Source organism: Vespula vulgaris, chromosome 17 (assembly GCF_905475345.1).
Source record: "Vespula vulgaris chromosome 17, iyVesVulg1.1, whole genome shotgun sequence".
Classification (NCBI taxonomy): domain Eukaryota; kingdom Metazoa; phylum Arthropoda; class Insecta; order Hymenoptera; family Vespidae; genus Vespula; species Vespula vulgaris.
Window position 1 is genome coordinate 407,053 of NC_066602.1, and position 23,671 is coordinate 430,723.

General features: G+C 32.8%; 3 long non-coding RNA genes across 11 annotated transcripts in view; 2 read left to right on the plus strand and 1 right to left on the minus strand.

Annotated features, from left to right (window-relative positions):
- The window catches only part of LOC127070170 (uncharacterized), a 47,814-nt gene that overhangs the window by 16,353 nt on the left and 7,790 nt on the right, over positions 1 to 23,671 (plus strand). The gene's annotated exons all lie outside the window — the stretch shown is intronic.
- LOC127070186 (uncharacterized) lies at positions 174 to 16,462 on the plus strand. Of its 6 annotated transcripts, none has more exons than XR_007784314.1 (4): positions 174 to 379; positions 14,806 to 15,059; positions 15,168 to 15,351; positions 15,429 to 16,462. It is a non-coding gene; the product is annotated as an uncharacterized LOC127070186 (long non-coding RNA). The 6 variants fall into 6 exon arrangements; XR_007784315.1 differs by lacking the exons at positions 14,806 to 15,059; positions 15,168 to 15,351; positions 15,429 to 16,462 and adding exons at positions 603 to 856; positions 965 to 1,148; positions 1,226 to 2,420; XR_007784313.1 differs by lacking the exon at positions 174 to 379 and adding an exon at positions 14,377 to 14,582.
- Positions 4,724 to 21,133, minus strand: LOC127070126 (uncharacterized). 4 transcript variants are annotated; one of them, XR_007784192.1, is made up of 5 exons: positions 20,974 to 21,133; positions 10,247 to 10,569; positions 9,962 to 10,156; positions 9,698 to 9,878; positions 4,724 to 9,602 (listed from the first exon to the last, which is right to left on the minus strand). It is a non-coding gene; the product is annotated as an uncharacterized LOC127070126 (long non-coding RNA). The 4 variants fall into 4 exon arrangements; XR_007784193.1 differs by lacking the exon at positions 20,974 to 21,133 and adding an exon at positions 20,909 to 20,923; XR_007784194.1 differs by lacking the exon at positions 20,974 to 21,133 and adding an exon at positions 10,927 to 11,057.

Sequence of the window (23,671 nt, forward strand, 5' to 3'; positions counted from 1 at the left end):
CCAATTAATAGGGATCGATAAAGAAATTCATTTCCTCACAGTTTATGACCTTTTCTCTTCTTTCGAACATATAATAGGAAATATTGATTATTTTATTTGAAACGTAATAACCCTTTGCAGAGGGCGTACTCTTTGCCGCCATGTTAAGCAACCATAGCAACGAGGGGGTGATGAATACGGTCTGGCTGAGGACGGCGAAAATGCTTTACGGCATTCCTTCGGTTGTTGCCGAACTAGTAATATGTGAGCAAGTGACGTTCAATGAATATTCCCTACGTCTATATGTTATACGTTCCAAAGGGTAGTTTTACAAGCGGTTCAGGCGGTGGAAACAATTTCTTCGTTCTCACTACTCTCTTGCTTATGTTATCAATATAAGGTGAATTTATCAGTAATCATTAATATGTGATTTATTATAAAATTTCTATTATATATTATGGAAATGAAATTGATTTTCGTGATCAATACCATCATTATTATTATTTGTTGCTTTTCGGTGAAGGTATTTCATATTTCTTAAAGGCGCGTAATTAGGTTTATCTTTGTTACCTACACAATTGGATGAGCAATTGAATGTCTATCATGAGTCTTAACTTATCTAGGAATTCTTAACTATTTAAGAGATATAACAGACAAAACGAGGGTGAAAGCAGTTCCAATAGCCTGGAAATATGGCAAAGGAGTCCTATTGACTTACATTTGAATTTAATTCCAAAGAGTATAAACGAAATTCAACTACGCTCATCGTGGTAATGATATATTCGACATCCGAAGTGCAACACATTTACATCGGTACTTCCTGTTCTTCCGACCATAAGTTCTACATGGATAGTACAAATGCTGCGTTTACAGAAAGGTAAGATGTTTTAGAGATAAGATTTATGTTTTATTGTAAAATGTAACGTGGAATATGAAATCTCTATCATAGGTATATTTTATAATAATTTATTGAATTTTTACATAGATTTTTTGAAGTCCACTAAAGTATTTCCATTCATAAGTGAATTCAATTCAAATCATCCATGTGATATAAACCCAAATTGGCGTGAAAAGCACCTAATTCTTCGGTGTATGGAAACAACATGACGCCATTACTAGCGCATTCTTATAGTAACCATCACCTTTAATAACAGACTTTAATAAACGAGGTATGAAAAGATCAGATATAACTAATTTGTCACATATCATTTCTAATTTTCTATATGAATTTCATCTTTTATAATAGAGCGCATCGGATTGAGAAATCGAAAGAGTGGTTCAAGAAGCAATTCGAAAATCTAACCAAAGAAAGGACACTTAGCGATTCCTCATATATCAAGTTCTCTTAAATCTTCTTATATTGATGTATTGCAACATAATGATACTATACAGGTAGATTTGATACTGAATAATCACTTTTTTACACGTTTGATTCATATCTTCATTTTTGGGAAGTAGATTGGAATTCAATTTTTACACACATGTGTTATAATCAAGATATCCGTAAATTCGGATCCTGTGCAATAATTATCAGTTGCTTTCGCCTTTAATTTGTTTCGTATATCTCCAAAAGAAGTCAAAGTTCGTAGTTTAGTTAAGACTTATCAGAGCTATTCGTTCATTTTAATTGTATAATTACCGATAAGTATTGTCAGATGATGCCATTTAAGTGCTACAGTAACATCTATACACAACAAAATAATAATTATGATGATATGAATCAAGAGAATCAGTTTCATTGCTCTAATTTAGGAATGTAACATTGCAATAATTCTGATGCAAACGGCAACTACTAAATTTAAAGATTATTGATGGCGTAAAAGAATGACGAGTGAGAATGATGAGATTGTTTCTGCCGTTTCAATTGCTTGTAAAGATCTTCTTTCGGATGTATGACGTATAGACACCAAGGGAATATTTCGCGTGCGGCACTCACTTGCGTATTACTGGTTCGAAAGCCACCGAAGGAATGACTTTCCCTGGCGAATTAATCTCACATAATCCCGTTAGAAGGCCAAGTTTCCCAGATTCTAATTCTCTAGCTAGGACGCACTGGAATAAAAATTTCCCCTCACCTATATCCATGTAGTTAAATTTATATATACTTTATATGTACACACGAAAATATCTCGTAAATCAGGGAATTTTCTAATGAACACTTTACAAAAGTTCGTCCCCGTTTTAATTGAGATTATCACAGAAGACTATTATTACTTATTTTATAATTATTGGAATTAATTGTAAATTCATATACGAAATTTGTAATGTTTCTTTCATAAGTTCAAGATATATTTAAAAATAGTATTCTAATATTATTGGATATTAATGACATTTCAATTTTCGTACTATGTAATTTTTATCGTAAAATCTTCTGTCGTAAAAAAATTTTCTCATCAGAAATTTTATCTACTTTCATATTCCTTGAAAACTTTTTCTACCAATTTATCTACTTTTTTGTAAAAAAGTGCTCGAAGAGCATGTAAAAGATATGGAAGATTTCGTTTTCTTAATAGCACAGTAATAAAAAACATGTATGTGGAGAAAATCTTTCGTCATATTTCTTTTTTTCCTGATATTATTTTCTTAGATAGATCCCTGGACTAATAAGTTAGAAAATCAGAACAGTAATATTGTTTTGGTGTATATCGTTTGGTGATGTCGAAGTATACAATTTGAGCCTTCCCCCGACTTGTTTTGAACCTGTCAATGATAGACGTAATTAAATTTTGAATGGAAATAGAGGAAAAGAGAAGCTTTTAGAAGAGTACTATGGTACGTTTAAGAATTTTAAACGATACCGTATTTTTCGATACTTTTAATCGAATAACACTCGAATGTTCTTCTCGTATTGATGAAATATTTTCATTTTTTTTTTCTTCCCTTTGACGTATTTTATTTCAATGCGCTTTACGCGAAGCAATTAAAATTTCATATTACACGGCCGGGAAAGGTGTGGGTTGGGGGGAAATGAATATCTCAATCTCTTTTAATTGGACGTGTTATTACAGTCCCTTTTTAACTACCATATAAATAAATTCATATTGCACAAATGCATATCGAAATAAACGCTTCTGCTTCATTTTAATTGATCGCTCCCTAGTAAGGATTAATATTTAATGAAAAGGCATTAATTATATTATTGACATTCTCTCATAATAAAAATATGTTGTGCACGCAAATATACACATTTCTGATTCCCATCAGAAAAACCGCGGCTAAAAATGTTATTAATGCAAAAAATATTTTTCTCCCAATTTCTTTACATTAATAAAAATGATATGACAGACAAATTGATCAGTATGAGAAGTAACTAATTGTATTTTAACATATTCAGTTTTATGTTATAGTTCATCGGCGGTAATGACGCTTTAAATTAATACAGATTGAGTTTAAAGAAAAGAAATAAAGAAATGTATATATAGACATATCTCATGCATGGAAAGTATACATCGAATCACACATTATAGGTCGAAAATATTGTACTATCTAAGTTTATCAACGTCTTCCGAAACTTCTTATGCTTCCTGGAGATGCTATCAAGCAACGTGTTAGATTTAAAGGCCAAATATTTCGTTTCGAAAAATCGTCCATGTCTTTAACTTATCCGCAAAGATGCGTATGCTGTTCATTATGTGACTAAAATAAAGCAGGAAGAAGAAGAAAAAATTTATAGAGGCAGTGACTACGAACATTGACGAGATTAATTTAGCGCTGTTTTCGGACCTTTCATTCGAATGGTTATGTGAAGAGACTGAATATCCCGTTCTCAAAGGATCGAAGTGGGTTTTAGCTAGGGGATACAATCGATTGTGCTCGGAAGGATTTGTCGAAGGGCCGTCCGATGTTTCAAGCGGGACCTTGTTCAAAGGGGAATCGAAATGGAACGGAGGGAGATTTATATTGCAAAGGAATTAAAGCTGCTGCGACGATTAAAACATTCACCGTTTTTCGATATAATAGTGAAAACATATATTATGTGAAATACTTTGAAATCGGAACTGATATCAATTATACATAAAATATAAAGTCCACGTTTAGGTCACCCTAACATTGTTATTCAGTCGATTTAAATTCATAAATATTCATAATATTTAATATATGTTTTTCAGTGATATACGAAATAATTTGCTAGGTAAAGTGAATTCCTTTGTTAACGGTTATTGATCGGGATCTCACGATCTGCTCGTACGTAATTCTCTCGTACTTGTAGTCAAGCACCATCATATTAAACGATTTTTTATAACCACTCTGCGTATACTAGCGCGCTTACGTTCGCCAGTTCAAGTGGGCGTAAATGAGTGTCCGTGTCTGCGTAGCTCTGCATTATTTTGAAAACAAAATAGGTATTTTTTCATTAGTTTTCCTCTTATTCTATATAAACGAGTATATTTTTCGTGGATGATAATTGTTCCTTGTCACGTAGTAATTGTTTCACACGATCGAATCGACGGAGGAAATATAAAAATTTGCATAAAGTGTAATAAAAGGCGATGAATGTGTACTACACTCTTTGCTATGCAGCTGTCTTCAATTACCGCAAATTTCTTGAATAAATTTAAATCCGGTAAAGAATAATGATGTTTTACTATCAAGGAGTAAAAAGGGTAGAAATGATGTAAGTGTTATTTCCTTTTATTCCCAGGATATAGGTCCCGATGCGATGTTACCACACATCGGGAAGAGTCGAGCACAGAATTCAAGGAACCATTAAAGAGAAAATAGTAGCGTGTAAGGTTCAACGGAATTTACTATTGCTTAAACAGTGGTTTATTTAACTACTCGTACATGTATATAGTTTTAATAAATTTACAAATATCTGAAGTATTAAGTTTGAAGTATTCACCTTTATAAAAAGACGGCAATCGTCAAAGCCAGTCAAAAATTCGTTTTTCTTGACATTACCCGCAGTGACGTAACTCAGATGCATTCACGCAGAGATCAAAATCACAAATTATTGAAATTTTAGCTTAAATTATCTTTAGTTCCTCTCGGCTTTCAGTATCCGCAACATTAAAGCGAATATACTATCGTTTCAATATTACGATCATGAAAACAATTCATCTGTCGATTATACATTATTTTTAAGGAGATAGGTTGAAATGCTATAATCGTTACTATAGTAATAATATTATTCGATTTATCGAAGAGCAAGGAGAATGATACAAATTCTTTTTTCGTTGAGTAGACGCATGAAAAGCACCGAATGATTTAAATTTCGATATTTTTCCGTATTTACCGGTCTTACTCGGTGCCCATTCGAACGTTAATTATCAGCAACACGGTGGCGTTTCGTCGCACAAACGTCGTGTATATTATAACATATTGTATAATGGTATTTGATTTATAGGAATTTATATACATCGAGGAACAAATTTCTTGCAAAAGAAATCAAAAGTCTATTCCATATCATTTTCCACGATATCCACGATATGTTTTGAAGCAATTCAGGTAGACCATTTTGTGTTTATTCTTATTTTGTCATAAATTCAATTATTTTCATTTACTTATTTATTATATTACTTTTCCATAGTATTATTTACGAATGGATTGTTTGATTTTCTCGTAAATAATAAATTAAATAATAATAAATAATTTTTTTTTGAAACTAAATGAAATGCAAACATTTTTCAACGGTGGAGTTTACATTTATCTGTCTTGCAAAGATATATGAAACTATGAAATCGGTATCAGTTGGTTCATTTTACCGACAAACATCTCTTTACTTCTTTCTTAATGACATCATTTTTATTATTTCAATTTATTTGTCAAGTATCTCTTTAATACCATTTTCATTTATCTGCTTAGAGATGTTCACTATATCAACGTGTAGACAAATGTGTGAATAAATGTATATATATATACATACATATATATATATATATATATATATGTATTAGATTTTAGTATATAGTAAGATATATATGAATATGTACATAGATATAAATGTATGTATTTGTGTGTATATATATAGAATCCCTCTGCCGTGTTAAAGAGTAATCAAAATTGCACCCATGAACGCATCAGGCCGAACGTATGACAAAAAATTTATTTATCCAAATTTCCGCGAAGCAAACTTTTAAAGTTCCGACGTTTATATTATCGAGGGTATGTTGTTTCAAACGATATAGATGATATAAAATTCATTACCCAGCCTAGTTGGTGGCTAATATATTATTCTGGGCTTTTCCCTTCTGTAACTCTAAGGAATATGATTAAATGACGATACAATAAACACATTGTACTTCCTTTTAAAGGATACAATAAATCCAAGAATTAAATCACAATTTGTCTTCCGTCTATTTTCTATCTCCTTTTTCATATATATTATTATTATTTTATATTATTATATTATTTTTATATTATTACTTTTATATATATTATTTCATGTATATTATACGTCTTATTTCATATATATATTTTTCATAAATGGATGAGATATTATGTCACAATGTTGCAAATAATTTTAAATCGACACTACCTTAGATGGTAATTTTTTTTTTATTTTATCCCTTATTATTTTCTACGAGATCTATGATTAGTTTTGAAGCAATTCTATCGTTTTCTTCCGGATTAATATTTATTTTTTCTAACGTGGCTTTATCAATGCTTTTCTGCAATTCTCTTTCCCTACTTATATCTTATATCACGAGACTTGTGCTTATTTGGACACTATCGTCTTCGTAATAAAAAAAAAAGGAATGGATAAATAAATGAAATGGAGATAATTGCGTTTTACGAAATCACCGGAATGATACATAACAATAACATAATAATTTCCTGTTTTTTTGACAATTTAGTCAAGGGATCTATTTATACTACTCGAAGCATCAATATGAACTGATTGCAGCTTTGAAAATCTCTTTCATCAGAATTAGGATCGGTTGTTTTCTTCATCAAGTTTCACTATGTATACAAGTTCTTCTTACAACCCTCCTTAAGCGGATCAGAGAAGGGCTCAGATTGTCGTGAAAGCACTTCCCATCTTCTCTTTCGTACAATCGACTGATATTCTTTTCATATAACTTCGTAATTGGATGATTTTTTGATTTGTTTTATTATGCCTTCTTTTCTTGTTAACAAATACATGCTGCTCAAGTTATCGAAGATAGCATTTTCGCTATTCCATAATAATAAAAAACATGTATTCGGAGAAAATCTTTCGTCACATTTATGGTGTCCTAATATTACCTTCTTCTCTTTCCCGTATTTCCCCGCCGAGAGAACCACTCAGTTAGTTAATCGAGGAATGGTCCAATTATCAAGTAATATGAAAAGAATATTAGTCGGTTTTAAAACTAAAATTCATACACGAAATTCGTAATGTTACTTCCTTGGCAAGTCCAACTTATACTTAAAAATAGTTTTCTAATGTTATTAGATATTAATGATATTACAATTTTCATATTATGAAAATTCTTATTGTAAAATCTGCTGTCGTATGAGGAGAAAATCGTTCGTCATATTTCTTTGTTTACAGATATTATAATTTTAGAAAGATCCCAGAACTAATAAGTCAGAAAATCAGAAGTGTAATATTCTTTTGGTGTATACTGTTTCGTGATGTCGAAATACACCCGTTTACTTATTTCTTTTTCTAATAACACAATGTCGTACTTTCTAAGATTATCAACGTCTCTCGAAACTTTTTAATGCTTCCTGAAGATGCTATAAAGCAACGTGTTAGATTTAAAGTCCCAATATCTCGTTTCGAAAAATCGTCCTTGTCCTTAACGTATCCGTAAAGATCCGTATGCTGTTCATTAAGTGACTAAAATAAAGCAGGAAGAGAAAGAAAAAATTTATAGAGGCAGTGACTACGAACATTGACGAGATTAATATAGCGCTGTTTTCGAATCGTTCATTCAAATGGTTATGTGAAGAGACGGAATATCCCCTTCTCAAAGGATCGAAGTGGGTTTTAGCTAGGGGATACAATCGATTGTGCTCGGAGAGATTTCTCGAAGGGCCGTCCGATGTTGCAAGCGGGACCTTGTTCAAAGGGGAATCGAAATGGAACGGAGGGAGGTTTATATTGCAAAAGAATTAAAGCTGCTGCAACGATTAAAACATTCACCGTTTCTCGACATAATAGTGTTAAATACCTAAAAATATATGTGAAATACTTTAAAATCGAAATAGATTTAAACTATATATGAAATATGAAATCAACGTTTAGGTCACTCAGTCAATTTAAATAATCATTCAATATAATTAAAAACAGAAGAAATGTTGATTCTGATATTATTAGATACTAATGATAACACTATCAATTTTCGTACTATTTAAATACTATGCAATTCTTATTGTAAAATATTCCGTCGTAAAAAAATTTTTTCTTCGGAATTTATATCTACTATCATATTCCTTGAAAACATTTTCTCCAAATATTACCTTACTTTCTTGTAAACAAATGCATATTGCTCAAGTTATGGAAGATGGTATCTTCGCTACTGCACAGCAATAAAAAATGTATTCGGAGCAAATCTTTCGTCACATTTATGGTTTCCCAATATTACCTTCTTCTCTTTCCCGTGTTTCCTCTCCGAGAGAACCACTCAGATAGTTAGTCAAGAAATGGTCAAATTACCAAGTTATATGAAAAGAATATCAATCGATTTTACGGAAAAGAAGTACACTCACAACGATCTGAGAGCTTCTCTGAACCACTTAAAGAGAGTGATAAGGACTTGTCTGCAATGGTACGCGAGTACGCCTCGTACGATGCAGCGATATTTGATGGAGTAAACAAGTAATCATAAAACTGAGGAGATATTTTGGAAGCTGAACTCACTTCTAGTGAAACAGAAACTTCTAGTGAAACATAGTTCCCTGGACTAATAAGCCAGAAAATCAGAAGAGTAATATTCTTTTGTTATATATCGTTTCGTGATTTCGATAAGAACGAAAGGTTTAATTCGAAAGTACTTGACGATAAGTACGGAAAAACATGTTAATAACAGGTAATTCGCGCTACGCACCAAAGGACTTCGTCCAAATTTCAATGTTTATGAAGATCGCTAATTAAATGTTACGAATATTTTTTAAGTACATGTCGTGAATATTATGACAAACAATTTGAAATATAGAATTCAGCATGTCTCCTTTTTTAATTATATCGAAGGGTTACCTAATTTAAATTGTTGGAATGACGGTGACGTAAACGTGGATTTTCCATTTCCCGTATAATTTAACAGTATTCCCCTGCTAACGTTATTTCTTCCACAAATGGTGAATCTTTTCATCAACCCTCCATGATAATTTGTTTTATGTGATGTATCTCCCTCAGTTTCATTTCAATTCCCCTTTGATCCTTGCCCCGCGTCGAACTTCGTACGACCCTTCTACACATCTTTCTGAGCACAATCGCATATACCCTCCACCTAAAACCCCTCACGTTTGGTTCTTTTGAAAACGCTAAATCCCACCCATTTCCTCGTACCACCGTTTCAAGCTTTATAAAATAGCGCCATATTGGTCTTTCAAAACTATGTCGGAAAAACACAAATATTTTTTCTTCTTTTCCCTTCTCCTAGATAGTCCCAATCACAACATGCACACAAGTGCAATAGTTAACGATGTTCCTCCTTTGGTTATGATTTCCAACTGCTTGTTGAACTCATCTTCTGCTTTTACGATGCATTATATAATAAAAGATGAGATTAATATAGAAAATTGGATAAGTTACTTAACAAGTTATTTATATCTGATCTCTTCGTACCTCGTTTATTAAAATTTAATATTGAAGTCGATTGTTGCTATAATAATGCTGTAGCATTAGCAACATTGTTCTCAGACACCATATAATTAGCTTCCACTCTCACCAACATGGATTTCACATTATTTCCAAGATTTGTAATAAATTCGTGAGCAGCATCAGCTTCTTCCGCCGCTTTTACGATCTGACACATTAAATAACGAATGACATGTAACGCAAAATTCTATGAGAAATTATTTAAATTTTTATTCATATATTATTATTCACCTGCTCTCCTTCGTCTAGCATCTTGTTTCCCATAACTAATATTCTTGATTACACTACTTGAAAGATATATGGATTCTTGATTTATATAAACTAATACAATACCTTAGGGATAGCTATAGTTAAGAGACATAAGGTCCGTCTCATCAATAGTAATACTTCGGTCGCCATCATAAAATCTGTATGAAAATTCAGTAACTGAAATAAAACGTACTTATGATACAGATTTTATCTTGCATATTATGCTTTGGAATAAAAAATTTATATCTTATTCCCAAAATATCTTACAATTCGATAAACACAGCATTGGTTGATTGACTATTTAAATATAAGATTAAAGAGAAAAATGTTCTCGTTTCGTTATCTGGTTGATGATCGGACATTGACATTATCCATATAGGAAGTTTCGTCGGATGTAAGGAAGAACAGGAAGTACAATGTGAATATGTTTCACTTCTGTTGTCGAATGTTAAATTATCAAGGAGAGCATAATTGAAATTCTCCTATCTTCTCAGAAAGTAATTACAATTCAGATAACAGTCGATTCAGCTCCCTCCCAACGCTTCAAGGCTATTGCAATTGCTTTCGTCTCCGTTTCATCTTCTGTACCTCTGGAAGAGTTTACAATTCGTAGTTTAGTTAAGAGTCATGACAGACCCTCAATTGTTCATTTAAATTGTGCAGTCATCAAAGGTAAATCGGGTTACGCCCTTTTAAGCGCTATAAAATATCTTCTACGAGAAGCAACAAAATAATACTTAGGATGGCATTGATCACGAAAATCAGTTTCATTTCCGTAATATTCTATTGAAATTTGAGACTAAGTTACACACTAACGATTACCGATAAATTTACGTTATATCGATAAGGAACAAAAGACTAGTGAGAATGAAGAAATTGTACCGTTTGGATTGCTTGTAAGTTTCTTTGAGATCTATGACGCGTAGACACGATTATTTTGCACATACTTGCACATCACTCGTTCAAAAATTTTTGAAAGGATGGCCTTCGCATGCGAGACTCTTCCCCAAATCGTCAGGTCCGAAGACCCAGCTAATTTTCGAGGCGTGGCTCGGCGGAAGGGGTTACTACATTCTAAGCTGGTAAATCAATACCACGTATTACACGATAGAAAGAGCGGAAATGTCACGAGTCCTGAGGAAGTAAATTTCCGACTTGTTTTCAATTAACTGGACAATTTATTTTCCTTTTTTGGTTTTTGTTCTTTTCTGTCTCTTTCACCAACTGTTTCTTTACAATATACAATTAGAAATTAACTAAAGAATTTTATTATTTTTCGGAAACTTACCGTTAAAAATATACATCATGCTCGAATCAAGTATTAATTTCGAGTAAGAAAAATTCCATGAGAATTTGTTTTACAATATTATCTTTTGTTCTCCTTCTTTATTTAAGCTAACAACCTTCTCTCTTTCTTTATTACACAGTGCCAAAGAATATGGATTCAGAGATAATAATTAGTTATATTTATTTTTCATTTCGCGTAATTCATTTGAATGTCCTTTACGCAATGCATAACGATAACTTCCTATTCCGCGGTCGAAAGAGCCAAAAGGGATATGAGTGGGGGGAAACAGAATTGTCGACCAATCCCTTTTATGTCGACTTACCGCGGCCCTCTTGAATTAACTACCATATGAAATAATCCACATATCATAATTACATAATGTACGAAACGCTTTTGCTTCGATTAATTCATAGCGCGCTACCAAGAGTTAATATTAAATGAAAAGGAATTAATTTTTTTCTTATCATTCTCTCATAATTAAAATAGCTAGTAAACGTTATTATACACATATTTAATTGGGATTTGAAGAAAATCCATCTGCGTATTACGATCCTCCATACGTATCAAGTACTTTCGTTTTAATCGATTAGGTATTATTCCTCTCCAACCTTGATTGTCCTTCGGCACGCTTGGATGGGCCAGTACAGGTGGACGGGAATAAGTGGCTCGGTCCTGTGAACGTAACACTCGTATCTGATTTTGGTAACATGACAGGAATTTTTTCATTTGTCTTTCCCTTATCAAACCAATGACAGAATCAGAAAATTGGATGAGCGGATTGTATAATTCAATTACCCATTTCAATGCATCGTTTAATCACTCGGCTACATCTTTTCATAGCTATGGACGCGACTCTGATTTAATTACTCCGTTCGAACGAATACATTTCCCTTGAAATGAGCTCCCTATTGAAGAAGTGAAAATAATGATGCAATAATTCCTGAAGTTAACTAATATTTCGTATATTATATTCCAAAGTAATCAATTCCTAGGAAGAAAATTTACTTGTTAATTTTTATTTGAGAATTGTTTATTTCTATTACGCCTAAGCGAGCATAGCGACAATTTTATTATATTTCTAGTAAGATAACATTTGTAGTTTCCGAATGTACTATCCCTAATACTTTTTTTCTGAATAATCGCACATTGAATGTAACACTATCATAAATTTTCCTCCAACATAGTAGAACAGCATCGAAGTTGGTACTTTTCAAGGAGGACCTTATGTTTGGTACATATTTATTCATATTTATATAATTTTCCTGAAGAGAACGTCGACATTATCAAGAAAAGACTTCCAAAATTGTATTTAAAAGAAAAGATTATCTCAAGAATACCTATCTTCCTATATTTATATGTTTTACTTTGAGTGAAGTCGACCATTTGATCGAACAACGATAGTAACAAAACAATGTAATAGATCTATACTATCTTGGGGAAAGTATTATGTAAATGTTTATTATATGTACGCTTATGGAAATATTTAATCATTCGAGTAAATATTAGAAAACTACCAAATAGATTTGTCATATTATATTACAACAAATATAATAGTAATATAGTATAAATATAAGTCGTTTCTATACTCGGTTATACGTAATGAGAAATAAACGAATCGAGAAAGAAAATATTTCCAGAGGAATTAAATAGTTTTGAGCGTAATATACGAAATATTTGATAACTCGAAGTATAATTGGATCATTCTTTGAAATTTTTCAGTCGAGAATAAATTTTTAGCAAAATGTACTCGTTCGTATGAAAGAACTAAATTAGTCGTGATACATCGATCTGCAAATTAAATAATGCATTTAAATAGGTAATTAAAATACACTGCTAATTGTATTATCAAATTCTCTGTTTGGTTTAATGACAGGGAATCAAATGAAAAAATACCTTTCTTCTTTTCAAAATAAGGGAGGAGATATACGCATGCACGCCCACAGAACCGCACACGTAATCCCGCCCACATGACTAGCGCGCATGAGCGAACTCAACGCACTGGTACATGGAGGGGGATAATAAAAATTCGTTTACCATAAAGGTATTTGACGAATCTTTTGGAAGAATGTCATGTGTACATGCTTTTTCATTAAATCCCAATCGAAATGTATTTGCGATAGGCAATAATTCGTCCATATACCTACATTTCTGAAAAACGTTCTTTATATGTTATTTTTAAGTACATGACGTGAATATTCCGACAAATAATTTATCAAATATTCCGACAAACATTGAACCAAACACTTCGTCTCTTTGTAATTATGATGATTAATTAAACTGACGTTATAACGATGCACGGTGTGGTAAACGTTCTCTGAATATATATCGCATAATTTAAAAGCGTTTCCGGGCTAACACTATTATCCCGAAAAATGGTGAATCTTTTGATCGTACATGGAGATTTAATCATTTTCAATGTTAAACCAGTACCAATGTTAGTCTGAGTACCATTTCAATTCCAGTTCAATCCAGATTCCCTTTGCAACGGCAAACAGTTGTTCGGTAAATCTCTTCCACCACACTCCCTTATATTCTGCAGCTAAAGCCACTTATCTTTGGAAACATTCAATAACATATATTCCATCTCCTCGTACCACCATTCGTATGATGCTTTGTAAAACAATGGCATATTTATCTCGCAAGGTTCGTCGGCACTTCCATTATAAACATTTGGTCTTTTTCTTCCACTACTTCCTTGTCCATTTCGATTACATGATGTAGACTGTATGGAATATTACGAAAAAATCTCTCCAGCAATATTCTCTGCTCAAAATTAACCCTTATTGATATATATTTTTAATAACAAGCACAGGAAAAGAATTATTTGACAATTTCCAAATTCCTTTATTTAAGTAAGAATATCTTGTTAAATTAGTAAAAAGTAGGGAGAAAAGGGAACGAAAGAAGAGTATAAAGTAAGAAGGATAATGATACATCCAATTAATAGGGATCGATAAAGAAATTCATTTCCTCACAGTTTATGACCTTTTCTCTTCTTTCGAACATATAATAGGAAATATTGATTATTTTATTTGAAACGTAATAACCCTTTGCAGAGGGCGTACTCTTTGCCGCCATGTTAAGCAACCATAGCAACGAGGGGGTGATGAATACGGTCTGGCTGAGGACGGCGAAAATGCTTTACGGCATTCCTTCGGTTGTTGCCGAACTAGTAATATGTGAGCAAGTGACGTTCAATGAATATTCCCTACGTCTATATGTTATACGTTCCAAAGGGTAGTTTTACAAGCGGTTCAGGCGGTGGAAACAATTTCTTCGTTCTCACTACTCTCTTGCTTATGTTATCAATATAAGGTGAATTTATCAGTAATCATTAATATGTGATTTATTATAAAATTTCTATTATATATTATGGAAATGAAATTGATTTTCGTGATCAATACCATCATTATTATTATTTGTTGCTTTTCGGTGAAGGTATTTCATATTTCTTAAAGGCGCGTAATTAGGTTTATCTTTGTTACCTACACAATTGGATGAGCAATTGAATGTCTATCATGAGTCTTAACTTATCTAGGAATTCTTAACTATTTAAGAGATATAACAGACAAAACGAGGGTGAAAGCAGTTCCAATAGCCTGGAAATATGGCAAAGGAGTCCTATTGACTTACATTTGAATTTAATTCCAAAGAGTATAAACGAAATTCAACTACGCTCATCGTGGTAATGATTTATTCGACATCCGAGGTGCAACACATTTACATCGGTACTTCCTGTTCTTCCGACCATAAGTTCTACATGGATAGTACAAATGCTGCGTTTACAGAAAGGTAAGATGTTTTAGAGATAAGATTTATGTTTTATTGTAAAATGTAACGTGGAATATGAAATCTCTATCATAGGTATATTTTATAATAATTTATTGAATTTTTACATAGATTTTTTGAAGTCCACTAAAGTATTTCCATTCATAAGTGAATTCAATTCAAATCATCCATGTGATATAAACCCAAATTGGCGTGAAAAGCACCTAATTCTTCGGTGTATGGAAACAACATGACGCCATTACTAGCGCATTCTTATAGTAACCATCACCTTTAATAACAGACTTTAATAAACGAGGTATGAAAAGATCAGATATAACTAATTTGTCACATATCATTTCTAATTTTCTATATGAATTTCATCTTTTATAATAGAGCGCATCGGATTGAGAAATCGAAAGAGTGGTTCAAGAAGCAATTCGAAAATCTAACCAAAGAAAGGACACTTAGCGATTCCTCATATATCAAGTTCTCTTAAATCTTCTTATATTGATGTATTGCAACATAATGATACTATACAGGTAGATTTGATACTGAATAATCACTTTTTTACACGTTTGATTCATATCTTCATTTTTGGGAAGTAGATTGGAATTCAATTTTTACACACATGTGTTATAATCAAGATATCCGTAAATTCGGATCCTGTGCAATAATTATCAGTTGCTTTCGCCTTTAATTTGTTTCGTATATCTCCAAAAGAAGTCAAAGTTCGTAGTTTAGTTAAGACTTATCAGAGCTATTCGTTCATTTTAATTGTATAATTACCGATAAGTATTGTCAGATGATGCCATTTAAGTGCTACAGTAACATCTATACACAACAAAATAATAATTATGATGATATGAATCAAGAGAATCAGTTTCATTGCTCTAATTTAGGAATGTAACATTGCAATAATTCTGATGCAAACGGCAACTACTAAATTTAAAGATTATTGATGGCGTAAAAGAATGACGAGTGAGAATGATGAGATTGTTTCTGCCGTTTCAATTGCTTGTAAAGATCTTCTTTCGGATGTATGACGTATAGACACCAAGGGAATATTTCGCGTGCGGCACTCACTTGCGTATTACTGGTTCGAAAGCCACCGAAGGAATGACTTTCCCTGGCGAATTAATCTCACATAATCCCGTTAGAAGGCCAAGTTTCCCAGATTCTAATTCTCTAGCTAGGACGCACTGGAATAAAAATTTCCCCTCACCTATATCCATGTAGTTAAATTTATATATACTTTATATGTACACACGAAAATATCTCGTAAATCAGGGAATTTTCTAATGAACACTTTACAAAAGTTCGTCCCCGTTTTAATTGAGATTATCACAGAAGACTATTATTACTTATTTTATAATTATTGGAATTAATTGTAAATTCATATACGAAATTTGTAATGTTTCTTTCATAAGTTCAAGATATATTTAAAAATAGTATTCTAATATTATTGGATATTAATGACATTGCAATTTTCGTACTATTTTTACCGTAACATCTTCTATGATAAAAAAAGTTTTTCATCAGAAATTCCATCAACTTTCACATTCCTTGAAAAAATTTTCTACTAATTTATCTCCTTTTCTTGTAAAAAAGTGCATATTGCTCAAGTTATCGAAGATGTCGTTTTCGCAATAGCACAGTAATAAAATATATGTATGTGGACAAAATCTTTCGTCATACTTCTTTTTTTCCTGGTATTGTCATGGAAAGGCTACCTTCCTAGAACATTTATAACTTATACTTTCAACCATGTCGGTCGATTAGTCGGACTACGATAAATAAATAATTGGTCAAGAAATTCATTTCTTCCCAACACATATTCTTTTCGGCCTTTTCAACCATTTCAACAAGAAGAAAAGAAAAAAAAAAAAAAGAGAAAAGTATCCTGTCGAATTAAAAGATATTTGTTCAATCATAAAAAAGAAGTTCATTTCCCCTTAATTATCTTCATTTTCGACCTTTCCGTCCGTGAAAGCAATTAATGTGCGTAAAACGTAATAACCATTTGTGCCCAGAGTCCTTTCGGTCGTTAGCTCTCAACAAATCGATGGCACTTTATCGCGCAAACGTCATCCTACGATTCACATCACATTATATATCATAATTTAAAAATCACATAACGTATTATAAAAATGCTTTTTTTATATGAATTCGTAGATATCAAAGAACTTATTTCGTTATAGAAAGACAAAAATTTTATTCTCTATTATTTTCTACGAAATGTATGATTAGTTTTCAAGGAATTCTCTTACAACATTTTCATCTCTTTCATCAATGAGCTCTTCGTCCTCTTGCTAGATGATATAACTATCACTTCTGATCTTTTCTTCCGGATAAATATTTATTTTTTCTAACGTATCTATATAAATGTCCTTTTGGAATTCCTCTTATCTACTTATATTTACAAACGTATTCGGAAAAAATCTTTCGTCACATTTATGGTTTCCTAATATTACCTTCTTCTCTTTCCCGTATTTCCCCTCCGAGAGAACCACGCAAAATGGTCAAATTACCAAGTTATATGAAAATTATATCAGTCGGTTTTACGAAAAAGACGTACATTCACAATGGTGTGAGGGTTTCGCTAAACCACTTAAAGAGAGTGATAAAGACATGTCTGCTATGGTACACGAGTACGCCCCGAACGAGGTAGTGGAGTAAACAAGTAATCATAAAATTGAGGAGATTTTCGAAGCTGAACTCGCTCAGTATTGAAACTTCTAGTAAAATAGATAGTACCCTAGACGAATAAGCCAGAAAATCAGAAACGTAAAATTCTTTTGGTATATATCGTTTCGCGATTTCGTAATATACAATTTGAGATTACCAACCCGTTTATTTACTTCTTTCTTCTTCATTAAGAGAATGGCAAAATATCCAAACACGAGTGAGTTTCGTGTCATAAGTAATACTGAAGAGGAATTCCAGATAGACATTTATACAGATACGTTAGAAAAAATAAATATTATACGGGAAGAAAACGAGAGGAGTGATAGTCATTACATCCAACAAAAAAACGGAGATATAATGCGAGGGATCATAAAGTGGAAAGAGAATTGATTCAATATTTATCATAGACGTCGTAGAATATTATAAAGAACAAAATTTTAATTTTTTTTGCAAAGATATATGATCCTCCATGTTTACAAATTCTCCTGTTAACGGGTATTGATCAGGCTTTAACGATCTGCACGTACGCCTTACCTACTTTCGTACTTACCGTCCAGCACCATGATATTAAACGATTTATTATTACCTTTCTCCGTGCACGTGCGCTCTTACGCACGCGAGTTCAAGTGGACGGGAATGAGTAAGCCTGTCTGCGTACATCTCTCTTGATTTGAAAACAAGAAAGGTATTTTTTCATTAGTTTTCCTCACATAAAACCAAACAAAAAGTTCCATAATACGATTAGCGAATGTTTATTTTCTTTTTTATCTTATTTTTTAACTTTAATTATCTATTTAGCCATATCATTTAATCTGGTTAAGTTTTTTGCAGATCCATCTACCACGACTGATTTGATTCTTCTGCATGAACGGGTACATTTTCCTAGAAATTTACACCCTATCGGAGAAGGCAAAACAATGATCCCATTATACCTCCAGTTATATAATATTTCGTATATTCTGTTCCAAATCAATTTGATGCTGAGAAAATAGTCCATTGCTCTGCAGATTACGTAACCGAGCTATCAAACAATGAATCTTTATAGACGATGGAACTATAGAACTAATCTCCAATTATCTGCTTAATAAAACATATTTTCCTTATTATCAAGATAACACATGAGTCGTACGTACACACCCACACAGGACCGGGCACTCAAACACGTCCATTCGAACTGGCGCAGATAGGCGCGCACCAGAGCATACGCAGATAGAGAGAGATTATAACGAAAGGTTTAAAACGAAAGTACGTGACGATAAGTACGGGAGAACGTAATAATAATCGGTAATTCGCGCTACGCACCAAAGGACTTCGTCCAAATTTCAATGTTTATGAAGATCGCTAATTAAATATTACGAATATTTTTTAAGGACATGTCGTGAATATTATGACAAACAATTTGAAATATAGAATTCAGCATTTTTCCCTTCTTAATCATATCGAACGGTTACCTAATTTAAAGCGATGGGATAACGATGACGTGTCCGTGGACTTTCCATTTCCCGTATAATTAAAAAATATTTCCCTGTTAACGTTATTACTACAAAAACGGTGAATCTTTTCATCGTCCCTGTATGTTACCTCCCTCAGTTTTATTTCAATCCCCCTTTGACCATTGCCCCGACGTAGAACGTCCGACGGCCCTTCGACAAATCTCTCTAAGTACAATCCCACGTGACTTACAGTCAAAGCCGCTTACGTTTGAACCCTTTGAAAAAGGTAAATCCCTCCCATTTCCTCGTACCGCTGTTCCTAGCTTTATAAAACAATGCCATATTGGTCTTTCCTGACTTCGTCGGAAAAACAAATGTTTTTTCTCCTCTTTCCTTTTCTTAGGTATTCTCAATCTGATAATGCACGCAATAGCAATAGCTAACCATGTTCCTTCGTTGGTTAGAATTTTCCACCGTTTCTTCAACCACTCTTCCATTATAACGATCCAATGCGCTATAATATAAAAGATGAAATTAATATAGAAAAGTGAATAAGATACGTGACAAGTTACTTATATCTGATTTCTTCGTACCTCGTGTATTATAATTCAATATTGAATTCGATGGTTGCTATAATAATGCTCTAGCAATAGCAACATGCTGCTTTCATACACCAGATAATTAGCTTCCTTCTTCACCAACTTGGGTTTCAGATTATTCGCAACATTTGTAATAAATTCGTAAGCATCAGCTTCCTCCAACGTTTTTACGATCTGACACATTAAATGACGAATGACATGTAACGCAAGATTCTATGAGAAAATATTGAAATTTTTATTCATATATTATTATTCACCTGCTCTCCTTCATCTAGCATCTTGCTTTCCATATCTAATATTCTTCATCACATTAGTTGAAAGATATATGGGTTCTTGATTTATATAAACTGATACAATATCTTAAGGATAGCTGCAGTTAAGAGACCTAATGTCCCTCTCATCAATAGCAATACTCCAGTAGCCATCACAAAATCTGTGTGAAAATTCATTAACTGAAATAAAACGTACCTATGATAGAGATTTTATCTAGGATATTATACGTTCGAATGAAAAATTTACATCTCATTTCCAAAATATCTTACCATTAAATAAACACAGCATTGATTGATTGTCTATTTAAATATAAGATAAACATGAAAATGTTTTCATTGCGTTATCAGGTTGATGGTCAGATATTTATATTATCCTTGTATGACATATCATCAGATGAACAGAAGAACAGGAGGTGTAATGTAAATATGTTTCATTTCTGATGTAGAATGTTTAATTATCGTGTAGAGCGTAGTTGAAATTCTGGTTTCTTCTCTGGATGTAATTACGATTCAGATAATAATCGATTCTGCTCCTTCGCAACTCTTCAAGGCTATTGGAACTGCCTTCGCCTGTCTTTTGTCTTCTGTATCTGTGGAAGAGTATACAATTCGTCGTTTAGTTATGAGTCATCATAGACCCTCAATTGTTCATCTAAATTGTGCGGTCGTCAAAGGTAAATAGAGTTACACTCTTTTAAGGGATATAAAATATATTTTACGAGAAGCAACAAAATAATACTTAGGATGGCATTGATCACGAAAATCAGTTTCATTTCCGTAATATTCTATTGAAATTTGAGAATAAGTTACACACTAACGATTACCGATAAATTTACGTTATATCGATAAGGAACAAAAGACTAGTGAGAATGAAGAAATTGTACCGTTTGGATTGCTTGTAAGTTTCTTTGAGACCTATGACGCGTAGGCACGATTATTTAGCACTTACTTGCACATTACTCGTTCAAAAATTTTTGAAAGGATGGCCTTCGCATGCGAGACTCTTCCCCACATCGTCAGGTCCGAAGACCCAGCTAATTTTCTAGGCGTGGCTCGCTGAAAGGGGTTATTACATTCTAAGCTGATAAATCAATACCACGTATTACACGATAGAAAGAGCGGAAATGTCATGAGTTGTGAGGAAGTAAATTTCCGACTTGTTTTCAATCAACTGGACAAATTATTTTCCTTTTTTTGTTTTTGTTCTTTTCTGTCTCTTTCACCAACTGTTTCTTTACAATATACAATTAGAAATTAACTAAAGAATTTTGACAGACGCCTTTTATTATTTTTCTCAGTCCTTACCGTTAAAAATGTACATCATTTTCGAATCAAGTGTTAATTTCGAGTAAGAAGAATTCCAAGAGAATTTGTTTTACAATATTATCTTTTATTCTCTTTCTTTATTTAAGCTAACAACTATCTTTATTTAAGCTAACAATATGGATTCAGAGATAGTAATTAGTTATACTTATTTTTCATTTCGCGTAATTCGTTTGAATGTGCTTTACGCAATGCATAACGATAACTTCCTATTCCACGGTTGAAAGAACCAAAAGGGATATGAGTGGAGGGAAAGGGATTTGTCCGCCAATCTCTTTTAATTTGAGTTGCTTGTGCCCTTTCCAGTAAACTATCATACAGAATAATCCACATTGCGTAACTGCATATTGTAAGAATCGGTTTTGCTTGGACTAATTCATCGCGCCCTTATTAATAGGTTAATCAAGAATTAATATTAAATGAAAAAGACTTAATTTTATTGTTGAAATTTTCTCATAATAAATTATTTTGTGTTCCTTAATATACACATTTTTAATTTCCATCTATCAAACGACGATCAAAAATGTTATATATGCAAACAATATTTTTTTCCCTGTTCATTTTATCATAAAAAAATGGTATAATCGGCGAAGTGATCTGCATGTGAAGTATCTAATCGTTCTTTGAAATTTTCAGTATTTTGTTACAGTTCATCGTCAGGGCAGCGATTCATTATGTTAAAGCGCGAATTTTCAAAAGTGAAAAAAACAAAGCATATCCATATATACCATGGAAGTACACATTGAATTACACGTTATCCGTCGATGATATTCTAGTATCTAAGATTATCAACGACTTCTAAAACTTCTGCAATGCTTCAGGAAATACCATATATTATCGTGCTGGAATAACCAACAAGGTATATCCTTTTGAAACATCGTCCTTTTCTCTGCCTTTCCCGTGGTACCATGTTCAATACCGTGTTCGTCAGCTGATCGATATTAAACGGAAAGGGAAAGAATGAATACAAAAGTTATAATGGCCATGACGACGAACCTGCTCGAGTCTAATATAGTACAGTTTCACGAAGCTACAGAGAGAACATCCCTTCAAAGGAACCAAAGCTAAGCAGCTTCGTAAGAGGATATAAGCGATTGCGTTCGGAAAAGTTCGTCGAAGAGACATCAGACGGTGCACGCGAATCGTGGATCAAAGTGGAATTTTTGCTCTAATGAAGGAACGTTCCTTCGTATATAAGAAGATTACTTCGCGGAATCTTTATAGATTCCATCTTTTTGAACCCTCAAAAGAATTCAATGCAGCCGGGAAAGTAAGATAAAGATCAATTAAAACGTCGACTGTGTTCCTGTTTATCGAACTATGTTTATTTTGATAGCAATTATTTAGGAAATTATATATACCGTAACTATATTTATTTCATTGCCATGAGTGAAATTGACAACGATAAGGAAAAACTTGGGGCGATTAAGAATGATTCCGAAAAGGAACATCTGCGAATCAATCTTGAAGAAGAAGAGGAAGAAGGAGGAGATACAGGATATGAAGATGGCCAAGGTGAGTGTAAAGATTATTCGTCCACGCTCGCACACGATTTATTAGACGATAGATTTTATCTCGACGACGATGATTCCACAGATAAATTTAATTCTAGTCAAAACGATGTTCGTCTTTCGGAAATTTTCTAACACGGTGTATCCTAAGATCGAAGTTATACGGATCGTCGAGACCTATCGGAGATAATAAAATAATAAGGAAAAAACAGAAAATGATATCGAGAATAGAAACGATTATGAGAATGGAAGGTTTAATCATGAATTGCAGGATAAGCTCATAAAAGTCGAAATAAAATTAAGGTAGATTTAAATGATTAAATTTTCAAAACGGTTAAACCTGTAGGGACGATTAAAGGATTTACCGATTTGTTCCATATTTACGTCACATTGACATCGTTATTCCATCAAATTAAATTAAGTAATCATTTGCTTAAATTAAAAACTGATGATATGTTGAATCAATCTTCTAAGGTGCTTGTCATAATATTCTCTTCGTTTGCTTAAAAGAGATTAATAATATTTAATTAACGTTTTAGTGTAATATTGTAAATTCAACGATGTAATTTGCTATGTAGTCAGGATTCTCTCGTTAGTACGTTTTGATTGGGATTTGAAGAAAATCCATCTGCATATTACGATCCTCCCTACGTATCAAGTACCTTCGTTTTAATCGATTAGGTATTATTTCTCTCCATCCTTGATTGTCCTTTGGCACGCTTGGATGGAGCAGTACAGGTGGACGGGAATGAGTGGCTCGGTCCTGTGAACGTAACACGCGTATCTGATTTTGATAACATGACAGGTATTTTT